At 46.6% G+C, this 12,275-nt stretch overlaps 1 long non-coding RNA gene across 1 annotated transcript in view; it reads right to left on the bottom strand.

Annotated features, from left to right (window-relative positions):
- Positions 1–5,103: 5,103 nt before the first annotated feature.
- Positions 5,104–12,275, bottom strand: part of LOC139807610 (uncharacterized) — a 51,544-nt gene continuing 44,372 nt past the window's right edge. Inside the window, exon 3 of the long non-coding RNA XR_011730630.1 lies at positions 5,104–5,250. This is a non-coding gene — a long non-coding RNA (uncharacterized lncRNA). The remainder of the gene's footprint in view (positions 5,251–12,275) is intronic.

Here is a 12,275-nt window from a genome sequence, read left to right as displayed (position 1 = left end):
CCTCCCTCCCTCCCTCCCTCCATCCATCCATCCCTCCATCCATCCCTCCCTCCCTCCATCCATCCATCCATCCCTCCGTCCATCCCTCCATCCCTCCATCCCTCCATCCCTCCATCCATCCATCCATCCCTCCCTCCATCCACCCATCCATCCATCCCTCCATCCCTCCATCCATCCCTCCATCCATCCCTCCATCCATCCATCCCTCCATCCATCCATCCCTCCATCCATCCATCCATCCATCCCTCCATCCATCCCTCCATCCATCCATCCATCCATCCCTCCATCCATCCATCCATCCCTCCATCCATCCCTCCATCCCTCCATCCATCCCTCCATCCATCCATCCCTCCATCCATCCATCCATCCCTCCATCCATCCATCCATCCATCCCTCCATCCATCCCTCCATCCCTCCATCCATCCCTCCATCCCTCCATCCATCCCTCCATCCATCCATCCCTCCATCCATCCCTCCATCCACCCATCCATCCATGAGGAAAGTTGCTGCCAGGCTATGAGAAAGGAGGGGAGAAGCCAGCTGGCCCCTGAGCACAAAGCAGGAGCTTTCAGGCCAACAAAACCTCTGCTCCCCCCAGTGCCCCCTCCGCTCCCTCCCTAAAACCCTAACGAAGTTTGTGCAAACTGCTGCTGACATTTGGAGACCAATTAAGCAGATGTGCACCCACCTGTGCCAAACCCCAGGGTGGTGGGCACCCTCTTTGGAAGGGGTGACTCCAGGACATCCTCCAGAGAAGTGCTGCTCAATGAGGACCTGGCTGGCTGTGTAAAAACTTCCCCTGCCCCAGCAGGGTCTCTCCCCAAGCTCTGCCTCCTCTCCTCTGTGCAAAGGGGTTGGGAGAAGATGTTGCCCATTAGCCTGGCACGGGGGTCAGTGTGTAAAGCAGCAAACTGACTGATCATTCCAGTTATCAGTGTGTAAAGCAGGAAACTGACTGATCATTCCAGTTTTCCCATCTGGGGGAGGTGTCTGGATGTGCCACCAGGCATCTGCAAGCAGCTGATCAGAGGGTTTGCTTTGGCAGCTTTGATTTGGACTGAGGGAGAGGGGTGTTATTTTATTTTTTTTTTCCTACATTTCCAAACTCTTTAATGATCAGAAACTCAAATTTTCCATTCCACCCCCAATGCTAATGGGTTTGCTTTCTGCTTTGCAGAAATTGCCATGTTTGTACACTCAAATGGCAAGCATCGAGTGATGATAGATGAAGATGTGAGCTGTGAAAAAATGAACTGAAATGGGAAGGCTGGGTTAAAAAAAAACAAATCAGAAGGAAAAATGAAGTCTCCGGTGAAAAAGAGAATTAAGCATGCCACAATATTTCCTGCTCTTTCCATCAGCAGCCCCAGCCAGGCTCCCCCTGTGTAAAGGGCCTCGAAATTCACAGGAGATTGCTTAGAGAGGAAACCTCCTCAGTGAAGACAGGCACGTTTTTCACCAGTGTTACTCTTTAAATTATAACTTAATAGTTAAATAATGCTTTCCCAAGCTATGTAAATATATCCAAGTTAGTCCAGCACCACTTATGTCAGTATTTTCATCAGAGGAGTAATGGCTCTTCTCCTGTTTCAAACCAAATACAGATTTTCCTCCCTGGTGAAGTGGGTTGGATTTTGTTGCTTCTCAGTCTGTTTGAATTAACTTCTGCAACCCAGCCCAAAGCTTTCCCCTTGCTCCATTTCACCTCTGGGAACTCTCCCCCAGCCCCAGCTCTGCCCTCCCCAAGTCAGGCTCCTCCAGGACCTGCCCTCCCTGGCTGCTGCAAACCTCGTGCTTGATACCAAGACCTTTTCCTCCTGGCAACACCAACTCCTCTGCCCAGGTGAGTCAGGGGCAGGTGGGCAGGTAGGGACAACGTGGTTCTGCTGGCTCGCAAACTGCTGTGATGTGAGTGGTTTGGTCAGGGTGGAACAGACCCCCAGAGAAACCCCCTCCCTAATCCTGCACCCACAGCCTCCAGCCAGCACCCAGCAGGTCCCCTCTGCTGGGATAAATCCCCAGGCAAGAAGCCAGGAGAGCTGTGATAGCAGACACTGACTGCAAATCTGGGCTGCTGCTTCCAAATAAATAAAAAAACCCACGGACAGAAGGTTGGCTACGTGTGTGCGAGAGAGGGAGGCTTCAAACAGATAAATCTGGAGGAAAGCACAAGGTCTGCAGGGCTTTTTGATGGATTACGTTGCATGTTTGAACATAATACACATTAAGGCTGGAGACACTGATGTTTTGAATGGTGTGAAATTCCATCTAACGTGGGTTGTTTGCCTGACACAAACATGTTTAGCACGAGATGGAACAAAGGCGAGAAAATCACAGCAGAATTTTTTAGTGATGCTTGAAAAATTGTTTGCTCTTCCTCCTTCCCCCCCCCACTCCCACCGTTAAAAATGCAACTTTTTTTTTTTCCTCCAGCCCCATACCTCTCCCTCCTTTTCTGGTAATGGCTTAGTAAATAATTCAGAGAAAAAACAAGAACCAGAACCGAGCGTAATAAAACTGATGTCTCTATCTGCTGCTGAGGCGCATCGTGCCACTTAAGGAAGACAGATGGGAGGATCTGCTGTACTTTGCTTAGCAAACTGCATTGAGAGAAACTGAATAAGCCTGAAATTAGAGCAGAGGGTGAGATGGGGGTGGATGTACTGGTAGAGTGTTGCCTGACAAAGATGCAGGGAAAAGTAATTTACTCTGAAATGACAGTTTGAAGGGGGAAGAAAAATAAACACGCAGGAGGGAGCTCAGACTCATTAGCAGCCCAGCCTCAGGATCTCACCATTAATAATAATAAAGACCCCAGCTGAACCAGGGCCTCACAATAGCACTCGAGTCTCTGGGTCTCCATTTTAAGTTAACACATAATAACTGAGGGGTGAGGGATGTGGCAGACACAATGTGGGCTCTGCAGGGACCTGTGCTGATGGATGCCAGGCTCAGGCAGAGGCCAGCAGAGATGCAGAGTTTCTCCATCCTCCTCCATCCCCAGCACCACAAGAACCAGCCCAGTTCTGGCAGCAGAGCTGGCTGGGGCTCCACCACCCAGACACCTTCCATTTAGTTTTATCCCATGAAATAAATTCTCTGCCTGCAGGAAACAGGGAGGAGCAGAGACAAAAGGAAATGGTGGTGGTGGTGGCTTGGAGACCACAGCAGACAGAGCAGAAAGGGCTCTTTGGTCTAATCCCAGGTTGAGGACCAGGGCTGGTCAAAAATTTGGATTTTACCATTCAACATTCAAAGAATTTTGAAAACCTCCCTGCTGAAATGCATTTCCCAGTTTGTCTTCACATCACACGGGGCTGTGCCCTTCCTGGCACTGCAATCGGAAGCAGCTCTGGCCTGGGTCTCAGTTTTGGTGGGAAGAGAGCCAGGGAAAAGGGGGATGTGACTGGTGTTCATGCTTCAGTAGCTGGCCCTTCCTCCCCAGGCAGGAATAAAGCCCTTTCCCAGAAGGACAAATGCTGTGTTTATCAGGAAGGTCCCATGTCCCTTCAGATCATTGCCCTAAGCCTGCAGTGCTAAAGCATCTCTACACGATTCACTTCTGGAAGGAGCTGGCAGTCCCAGTGGCCAAAGATCACCTAAAACTGAAGGCAGATTTTCAGCAAAGCCTCAGCCCCAACGTGCTAAGCAATTCTGACAATCTAAACGCTTGGTTTGGTGCCAAGATGGGAGCTGAGCTATTTAGAAGAGCTCGTCTTGGAATCCTGAGTGCTGAAAATTTGGCTTTTGGTAGACCTCAGATTCAGGCCTTTTGCATGGTTTTTTCCACTAGAACCCAAATAAAGCATAAACCCCCCAGACAGCCCCCCTGGCTTTTAAGGTTGAAGCATATTTTATAAATATTGATTGTGTGCTGGAGGCTCAATCTTGCAAGGTGCTGAGTACACACACAACTTAGTGATGCCCTTTGGACAGCCCCGGGGGACAGACACTTGATAAATGCACAATAAAGTTATTCTGGCCACAAGAAGTGCCAAGTGCTGTTATTGTTATGGCCCTTCAAACTCAAGTGCAGATTTGTTTGGAAAGCACACATCCAGTGGAAGTTGCAAGGTAGAGGTTTAATGCATTAATTATGCCTCAGCGTGAGAGCTCTGACAGATTATGGGCAGACTAATTAAAAGTCTTTAATTAAAATACCTTGCAAAGATCAGACTGGACATGTGAGAGCTGGCTCGGAGAAGGACAGAAATTACCTTCAGGAGGAAACCCAGAACCAAACAAAGTCTTCACTCATGGCCCATCTCTGCCATGCCAGGTGCTGGCCCTGCACGGAGGGGCCAAGTGTGACATGTCCCCATGTACAGCCACACAAGATCCTAAACTCAAATCAGGGAAATGTTTCACTGTTCTAAAGCAAAGCTTCTGGTTTTCCCCTCTTTGTTCTGTACCAGAAAGCAGAATATTCGGGTTGTAAAGACTAAGTATCAATTCATGTTTTATCATGAAATCCTTGGCTTTCAGACTCTTTCCATAGGTTTGACGGAATCTTTTCAACTGAGTTATGGTTTATATTTACATAAATTACCATATGAAACTTGTTAATATTTCCTGAATATCCTTTCTCATAGTGCTATCAGACAAGGTTCTGTGCTTTTGTTTGGGACTCAGTGTCAGGAAATCAGAATTCACGACTGTGATCAGTTAGGAGCACAGCAAAATAATTTATTCCCTAACACAGAGTCTGGATGTCAAATAATCCATCCTGAAAAATGCTGTCTGAAATCAGCAGAATTTTATCATGCAGATTACAGGAAGTGTTACAGTTGGGAACAGCAGGAAGTTCCTGATTCCCTGTCATTACACATTAAATGAGCTCATGCTTGCTCCATGGCAGGCTCTGTGCTGGGAACACGCTCGGGTCTCAGGCTTTTTATAGAATCCCCAAGAGCATGAAAGGGCAAGAAGAATTCCACCTATTGAGAAGAGCTCATTGATGGGTTTCTCCATCTATGGAATAATTTCCTGACAAGATAGTTGGTTATCAAGGAGTGAGGCAGCAAGCTCTAAACCTCCCCATTGCAGGAGGAGCTCATGGACTCACCTGGCTCTGGGGAAGGATGGGACAAGATCTCAGTGCCTGGGATTTGCTCTGCTTGAGACACTGAGTCCTGCAGGGTCTTGGCCCCCAGCCTCAAGCAGGAAGGACTCAGCCACCACTTCTGAGCACTGAGCACAGTGGCCTTGGCTCTGTTTCCACGAGGTTTGCTTCTGAAGGTAAAGCCCCTCCTAGGTGAAAAAAAGCAGAGTGGGGACAGTCAGGTTTGTTTTACCCTGAGAGCAGCACTATTTTTTTTTACCAGTGTTGATCTTGGCAGGTTTGCTGGGAAATGACAGATTCACTTGAGATTCTATCAGTGCAAGCTGGCACCAGCTGATAATTCTTATCCTGCCACACGTGCAGTGGAGCATCCCTGATCTGACACTGCTGCCCAGGCAGGAGGGGACACGAGGAGGGGGACACAAAACCTGACCCAGCAGGGGACAGCACGTTCTAAAAGGAATATTCTGACTGCAGCACACAGAGATAGCAATGCACTCAAGATCAGCCCTTGATTTCCTCCTTCTCATAGAAAATAGAGAGGGAATTCCCCAACACAATCAGCATCCTCCTCCCAGCCACAACAGCCTGGGCAGGACAGCAAATCTGGACTGCAGCTGCTTAATGACAAGGATGAAATCAGCTTCCATCCCCAACTGAGCCCAATTTCTCTGAGGATGATGAGTCTGGGAGTGGGCAGGGTGTCCCCAGGATGCTCACTCAGGGCAATGATCTCCTGTGACCCTCCTGCAGTCCTGGACCTGCTGCAGAGGGGGGGTTCTGAGGCTAGGCAGTGTTTTCAAGTGAATGGACCTAAGTTCTAGCTAAAGGACTCCTCCTTTTCCAGTCCCTGTTTCAGCTCCCAGGGATGGGGGGGGGATGCAGGCAGGGAGGGAGCAGAGCTGAGTGGGACACAGCACAAGCCAGATAAAAGCTTTTGCAATGCTTCAAAAAGTAGCAGATAGAAAGCACAAATATGATTATATTATTTTTCTGTCTTTTTCTACTTCATTTCCACTGTCAAAGATGCTGATCAAAAGCTTCTGCTACCTAATGCTTTATTTTTCCCCTTTTCCAGACCAGCAGGGGTACAGGGTTGTTCTCACTCCTTTCACCACACCAGGACAGGTGTGCTGAAATTCAGGAAGTTTTAGTGCAGTTTTTAGGATTTAACTTTCAGAGGAATAGCCAGAAAAGGGACTGTTTGACTTATCAGGGATGAAGCAGCCAGACCAGAGGCTGAGGGTGTGATGGAGACTGAGCAGCTCTGCTCCTGTCCTGGAGGGAGCAACACTGCCAGAGAGCAGGACCCTGCAATATCCAGACATAAGTTGTGCTTTTTATGATGTTTTTTGTTTGTTGCTAGTTTGTTTTTTTTTTTTAAATCTTGGTAAAAGTTCCCTCTCCCCACACCAGGCCCTTTGGGAGAGTTGGGAGACTCTTTCCATTTCTACTGCTGGATGTTTTTTACCTCCTCTTGACCTCCTCTTCTCCATTTGTTGTTTCACCCTGCTTGCCCTGGAACAAGGGAGAGCTGAAGAGAAGCAAAGCAGAGCAACCCCCTGTAAGGGAGAGGTGATGATTTCACCCACCATCTGGAGCCTGTGCTCTTCCAAAGAGGAAACTCAAAAACTAATTAAAAATACTCCGTGTTGTAAAGGCTAAACTGCCAGGGGGACTGAGAATAAATCAGAGATCATTAAACCTTCATTTCTCTGCAGTACCTTCCAGTAATTTTAGTTCTGTGAACCAAACAGTTTGTGGCAGGGAGGAAAGCAAATGTAATAGGAAGAGGTTGCAGCAAGTCATGTAGTCCTGACAGCTCAGAGTAGGAGTTCTTGTCTCTCAAGATTGTTTTATTGACTTCCATCTGCCACCTTTGGGCAGGTGCAAACCTCCCAGTCACACTTTCTCCTCTCCTCACAATGGGGAAATGTGGCTAAAATGGGAGTGATGGGCAGGAGATGGCCAGATCCCAGGAACACCATCACAAATCCCTCAGTTTTAGGCTCCTCCTGAGTTCTTTGCCCTCTCCATCCCCTGCTCACCCATACCAGGAGCCCTTCTCTGTTCTTTGACTCCAAGCTCACCCCAGCTATGTAGGAGAATCAAATGTGGAAAATCCCAGCCTGGCTGCAACACTCCTCCTCGTTACAGACAGAGAAGAGAAATGTTTTAAGTTTCCTTTCTGTGTCAGACTCTCTCTCAGACATCCCAGGCAGGCAGCAGAAGCTGGTGACCTTCAAGGCTACCAAGTGGACTCACAGATTTTCATTCTGGCTTGGAACAAAAGCTATCCCAGCAATAATCACCCTGTGCTGCCTCCCTGCCTGCTGAGGGCAGGATGCTCATTGCCAACCAACCTGCTGATGGCAACCACACAAAAGGCAATTTCTCTTCCAGGGACCATCACTCCATTAATGAACCTGTAAGCTGAAGAATTCTGCTCTCTAAGATTTATAGATTTTTTCTTTGCTGGTTTGGGGGCCACCAGCTCTGGGGAATAATTTCATTTTGCCAGACTGGGTGGGATCAACATGGGCATCCACCTTGCAGAAGGTGTTTTCTTTCCCCTAAATGGTCTTTTCGTGGTATTGCAATAATAACAAACAGAAATCAGACTGTGTTTTTACTTGTAAAACAGGTGGACACGAGTGATGTGGTCTCAGTTTCTCTCTGCCACTTGATTTGCCAAGGCTTGTCTTGAAGGAGCTATTTTTGCACCAGAGGTCTCTGGGCTGCAATCAGCTACTCCATTTTTTCAGCCCCTCAGCATCTGCTGTGTTCATTTCCTGTTGATTTTTATTGTATTTTTGGAAGCTGTTACAGTGAAGCCCAAAGAGGAGGCTTTCAAACCCTTGAGTCAGGGCTAAGAGCAGCTCTGAAGGGTGACTCCTGGATGTCCTTCTCTCCTTCTGATGCAGATGTTCTGCCTTCCTGCTCCTGAGCAGCTCACTGCAGAAAAGAGCTTGATTTTCCTGGGCCTTAAAAAGTAATTCTTAATTCTCCATGTGAGCAGCATTTTAGCAGGAGGAGGAACACTGCATCATCCTGTGTGACAGAAACTCACTTGTCCCCTTGGTGAGAGTGGCCATAACCTCATCAAAGCTTTTCAGGGGAGATGATGAAAAGTGCTAATAGGAATTAGGTATTTAAATTGATGACTCACTCAGGATTATTCAAAGTGACGTGCTGAAATTTGTTTTCCTCAGATGTTTGAGCCTCTCTGAGGGCTGGGGAGGACCAGAACAAACACTGGAGATAAGAGAAGTGGAAATTCTGCCTGACATTGCTTTTTCACCTTTGGAAAGATTTGTTTTATCTACTCACAAATGAATAGGACTTTCACTTCAGGGACCTTGCTGTGTTTTAAGAGCTTTTCTTGTCTTGATTGCAATGCTGTCTGAAAACAGATCCATGCAGTTTTATTTCCTCTCTTCCATCAGTCCCAGCCCTGCCTGAGCAGCTCCTGTCCCAGGAGCACTGGGCTGAGCCAGGGACCAGGAGCTGGAACAAGTCAGAGGACTGGGAGGTTCTAAATCCATATCCCCTCTCTTTATGAATTATTGCCATTTGGGGACCATATTAATCCGGCTACTGTTTCTCTGGAATTTACATTCAGGCATAATCTTGATCATCTAAAAGGAGAAGTGTTTTATTTTCAAAGGAAAGAGAGCGATTCATAAAACATTACATGTTGACATTTTCTGGAGAACATAAAGGGGCTCAGTGTTCTGATTCAGGTCCTATTTGCATAATTTTTCCTTCACTCACCACAGGTAAATCATGGTTAAATACTGAAGCATTTATCACCTCTGTATTTTCAAGCCAGACTTTATATGAGCATAAAAAAGAGGGACACACTTTCTCAAGCACATGCATCAAACTGCAAAAATATTTTGGCACTTGCCTAGCTCTGTGCTCACAAAATGAAGACCCTGGCCAGCATTAACACCTCTCTCTGGAGGAAACTCACCCCAGGAGGTTTTACACTGAGGAAAGTCCCAAAGCAGAGCTTGGGTCTGTCTGCAGTGAGCCAGGGACTCAGCTGCCACCTGAGAATGCTCAGGGAAATAAATATCAAATAAAAGAGGGTCTGGGAACTGATCTCCCCCAGCAGAGCCCCTGCTCTGACAGCTGACCTGTTGCTAGCTCAGTTTTTTGCTCTGTGATGCTGAGACATTTCACCTGCTTTGGAGTTCCAGGCTCCATCCTCAGCTGAGGGGACTTCCCAGCAGCTGCTGCCATGGGGATCACCCCTTCTCCTTCAAGCTCCTGTTCAGCAACTCTGCCCTATGGAAGTGGTCAATCAAAATTATATATATAATTTACACCACAGAAGCTTTCAGCCTTTCCCAAGAAAACGATGACAAAAAATGTGTCTGCTCTTCCAGTGTCCAGTTCCACTTCAACCCCAAACTGTGACTGAGGGACAAACAGTGGAAAGGAGACACAGCCCTGTTTGTCACATAACATCACACGTTTTCCCTTGCCTCATCCTCCCTTTTCCTTTCTGTTGTTCTAATAAATAAAATAATACTTTGGAGATTGAGATTTACAAACCATCTCTTGGCTCTATCTTCCACAGGAAGGCAGGAGGAAGATTCTGCTGCTCACTAACTAAGTGCACACAGAAAATGCATACAAATTATTGCAGCTGTCGCTATCACAACTTAGGAGTAAATGCAGATGGCATGAAATAATATTCACAAACAGCTAATAGAATTTTAATGGCTTTAGAAAGAAAATAAAATGAAAGACACTGTATTTACTTGTGATAGGGAGGGAATTTATAGTGTGCCAGTGCAAGTAACGAGTCACTTTGGACCTTGCATTTTCACACATTCAGAAGTGGGCAAGTCCCTGGGGGTTTTATTTATGGGAAGTTTAAATAGCAATCATAATTTGTGAAATATTCAAGGATGCATCTGCATAAAGTATGATGTTGGCATTATGCAAATGTCATGTATGATGAATGAAATGCATCAAATGTCTTGAGGACACCCAGATGTTAAGCCTACCAGGATGCCAGGAAACATGGAAGGAGGTGAAGAACATGATTTCTTCTCGAGTTAATTGATTTTCATGTTCCAGCATCACCTTCTAAATACTTCCAATCAAGAAGCAAGCTACAGTCACAGTTCAGTTGTTGTGGTTGTCTTTTTCAATCATCATCCCCACTTTCCTTTCCCCATCACAGTCCAAGAACCATCACAGACTTTTTCAGTGGTTAAATGAGATCATTTACACCCACCCCACATTCACGTGTGAACACTCACTCGTTCAGCCCTACATTTGGAGCTCTGCTTTCTTTATATTTGTTGTTCTCTGGCCAACAGCCTGGGCAGAGGGGCCGTGCTGCAGCTGCCTGCACGGGGAGGGGACATCTGAGCCCTGAGGATGGAGAAGCAGAAGGCAGATGGGACTTTGCAGGGTGGCACAACACAGCCTTGGCTTCTCCTTGTGGAGCTGGGAGTAGAGATCGTAAAGATCCATATGTGCTGAGGAGTGAAACTGATGGCAGAATAAAAGCCTGTCCCACTAAAATGATCAGGAGTGCCTTTGAGCTTAGCCAGACACAGTTTCATCCCTGAGACTGAGCACATCCATGCTCCCCAACCCCTTTATTTTCTGAACACACCACCAGCAGCCACTGCTCACCACTGCTTGGTCTGCTGGAGCTGAGGGCTCTGACCTGATGTCCCAGAGCAGGAAGGAATCATCTCTTGTTACCAGGAAATTCTGCAAATTAATTCTCAGATAAATGACTGACAAAAAATTCTCAGCTAAATGGCTGCTCACCTCTTGTACTACACACAACTCTGACCAAGAGGACCAGGAGCTATTCAGGATAAGGTCAAGGGCTCCTATCATTTTACTGTAGAGAGTGATGACTGAATACCTGCTAATTATCACACAGATTAGGACAATCTTTTAGTCTTTGGGGCACAGAGACAAAGGCCATATTTCTACAAACAAGTTTTATTTAAATGAGACCTGCCAGTACCAGGATATGGGAGAGAAGGATGAGGCTGCACAGGTGGGACCCAGAGAGCAGATTTTAAACACGTGTTGAGAATTTCCACACCATCAGGACCTGGCTTAGGTACTCACCCAAACCCTGAGCATGCCAAGGCTGGGAGCCACTTTGACCCAGAGAGAAAGGTTTGGGGGAAAGGTTTGGGGGAAAGGTTTGAAGCTACTGCCAAAGCAAATCAGTGCTGGTCTCTCCTGGGCACAGCTGGGGGGCTGCAGGCACTGCTGGCTCCATCAGAGCCTGGACCCATCACAGCCCTTGAGCCTTCTGGAGCTGTGGTGCTGGAGCAGACTGCAACCCTCAGCACCATCACTGAGATGCTGCTGGGGAGATCAACTGTCCAAAGCTATTTACTTTTTAACTTGGTCTCTGAGTAAAATGGAGCAAGCTTATAATTCAGTTAGAAATGTAAATCTCAGTTAACTTCAGTGATGCTGATCCTATTGTATGGCAAATCAGTAACTGTCTCAAAGTGACAGATTAAAACTGATTAAAATAATTTTACTATTGAGCACATCATTTGATGTTGTAAAAAAAGGAATTTATGAAAGCCAGTTAAAATGATGACTATTGAATCTGTTCACAGTGACAGATAGCTTTTAAATGCCTGTAACTTGCCCACAATCTGAAATTCATAATAATTTTGGAAAATGTCTCTAGTAAAGGAACACTCATGCATAAATACACATTTTTTCCTGACAGTAGGAGTATTCTGCTTGAGATATCAATATGTATCCTTGTGCCTTCTACTCAGCCTAACTTTAGGGGAGTGTTGTGCTGGCAGCAGCCAGGAGGAGAGATGGGAGCTGGTTCCCACCAGCAGCTGGGTAGCCTGGGAGTTTTCTGAAATGCCTGTCAGGACTCTGCAACCCACATGGAAGAGTCAAGTCAAGAATACAGTTTTCCTTCCACCAGACACTATCAGATAAAGCAATTAAAATCCATCAGTCACTTGCTGCAATAGGAACACTGCCCAGGGAGGGGACTGCAGCTTCTGTTTTACAACAAACCCCAAATGTCTCAGCTTTGCTTGCAGTTTTTCTAGCAGCAAGGGGCTATTATCCCATGGCTGCACTCAATTCCATTGATGTCTGCTCTAAATGTTATGGATTGCCAAAGAGTTCATGCAAATACAAGTTGCATCTGTCATTAAAACCCCTCTTGAGGCTCTTTGGG

This window comes from Heliangelus exortis, chromosome 25 (genome assembly GCF_036169615.1).
Source record: "Heliangelus exortis chromosome 25, bHelExo1.hap1, whole genome shotgun sequence".
In the NCBI taxonomy this organism is placed as follows: domain Eukaryota; kingdom Metazoa; phylum Chordata; class Aves; order Apodiformes; family Trochilidae; genus Heliangelus; species Heliangelus exortis.
The sequence above is the reverse complement of the archived record's forward strand: the minus strand, read 5'-3'. Positions and strand labels throughout refer to the sequence as shown.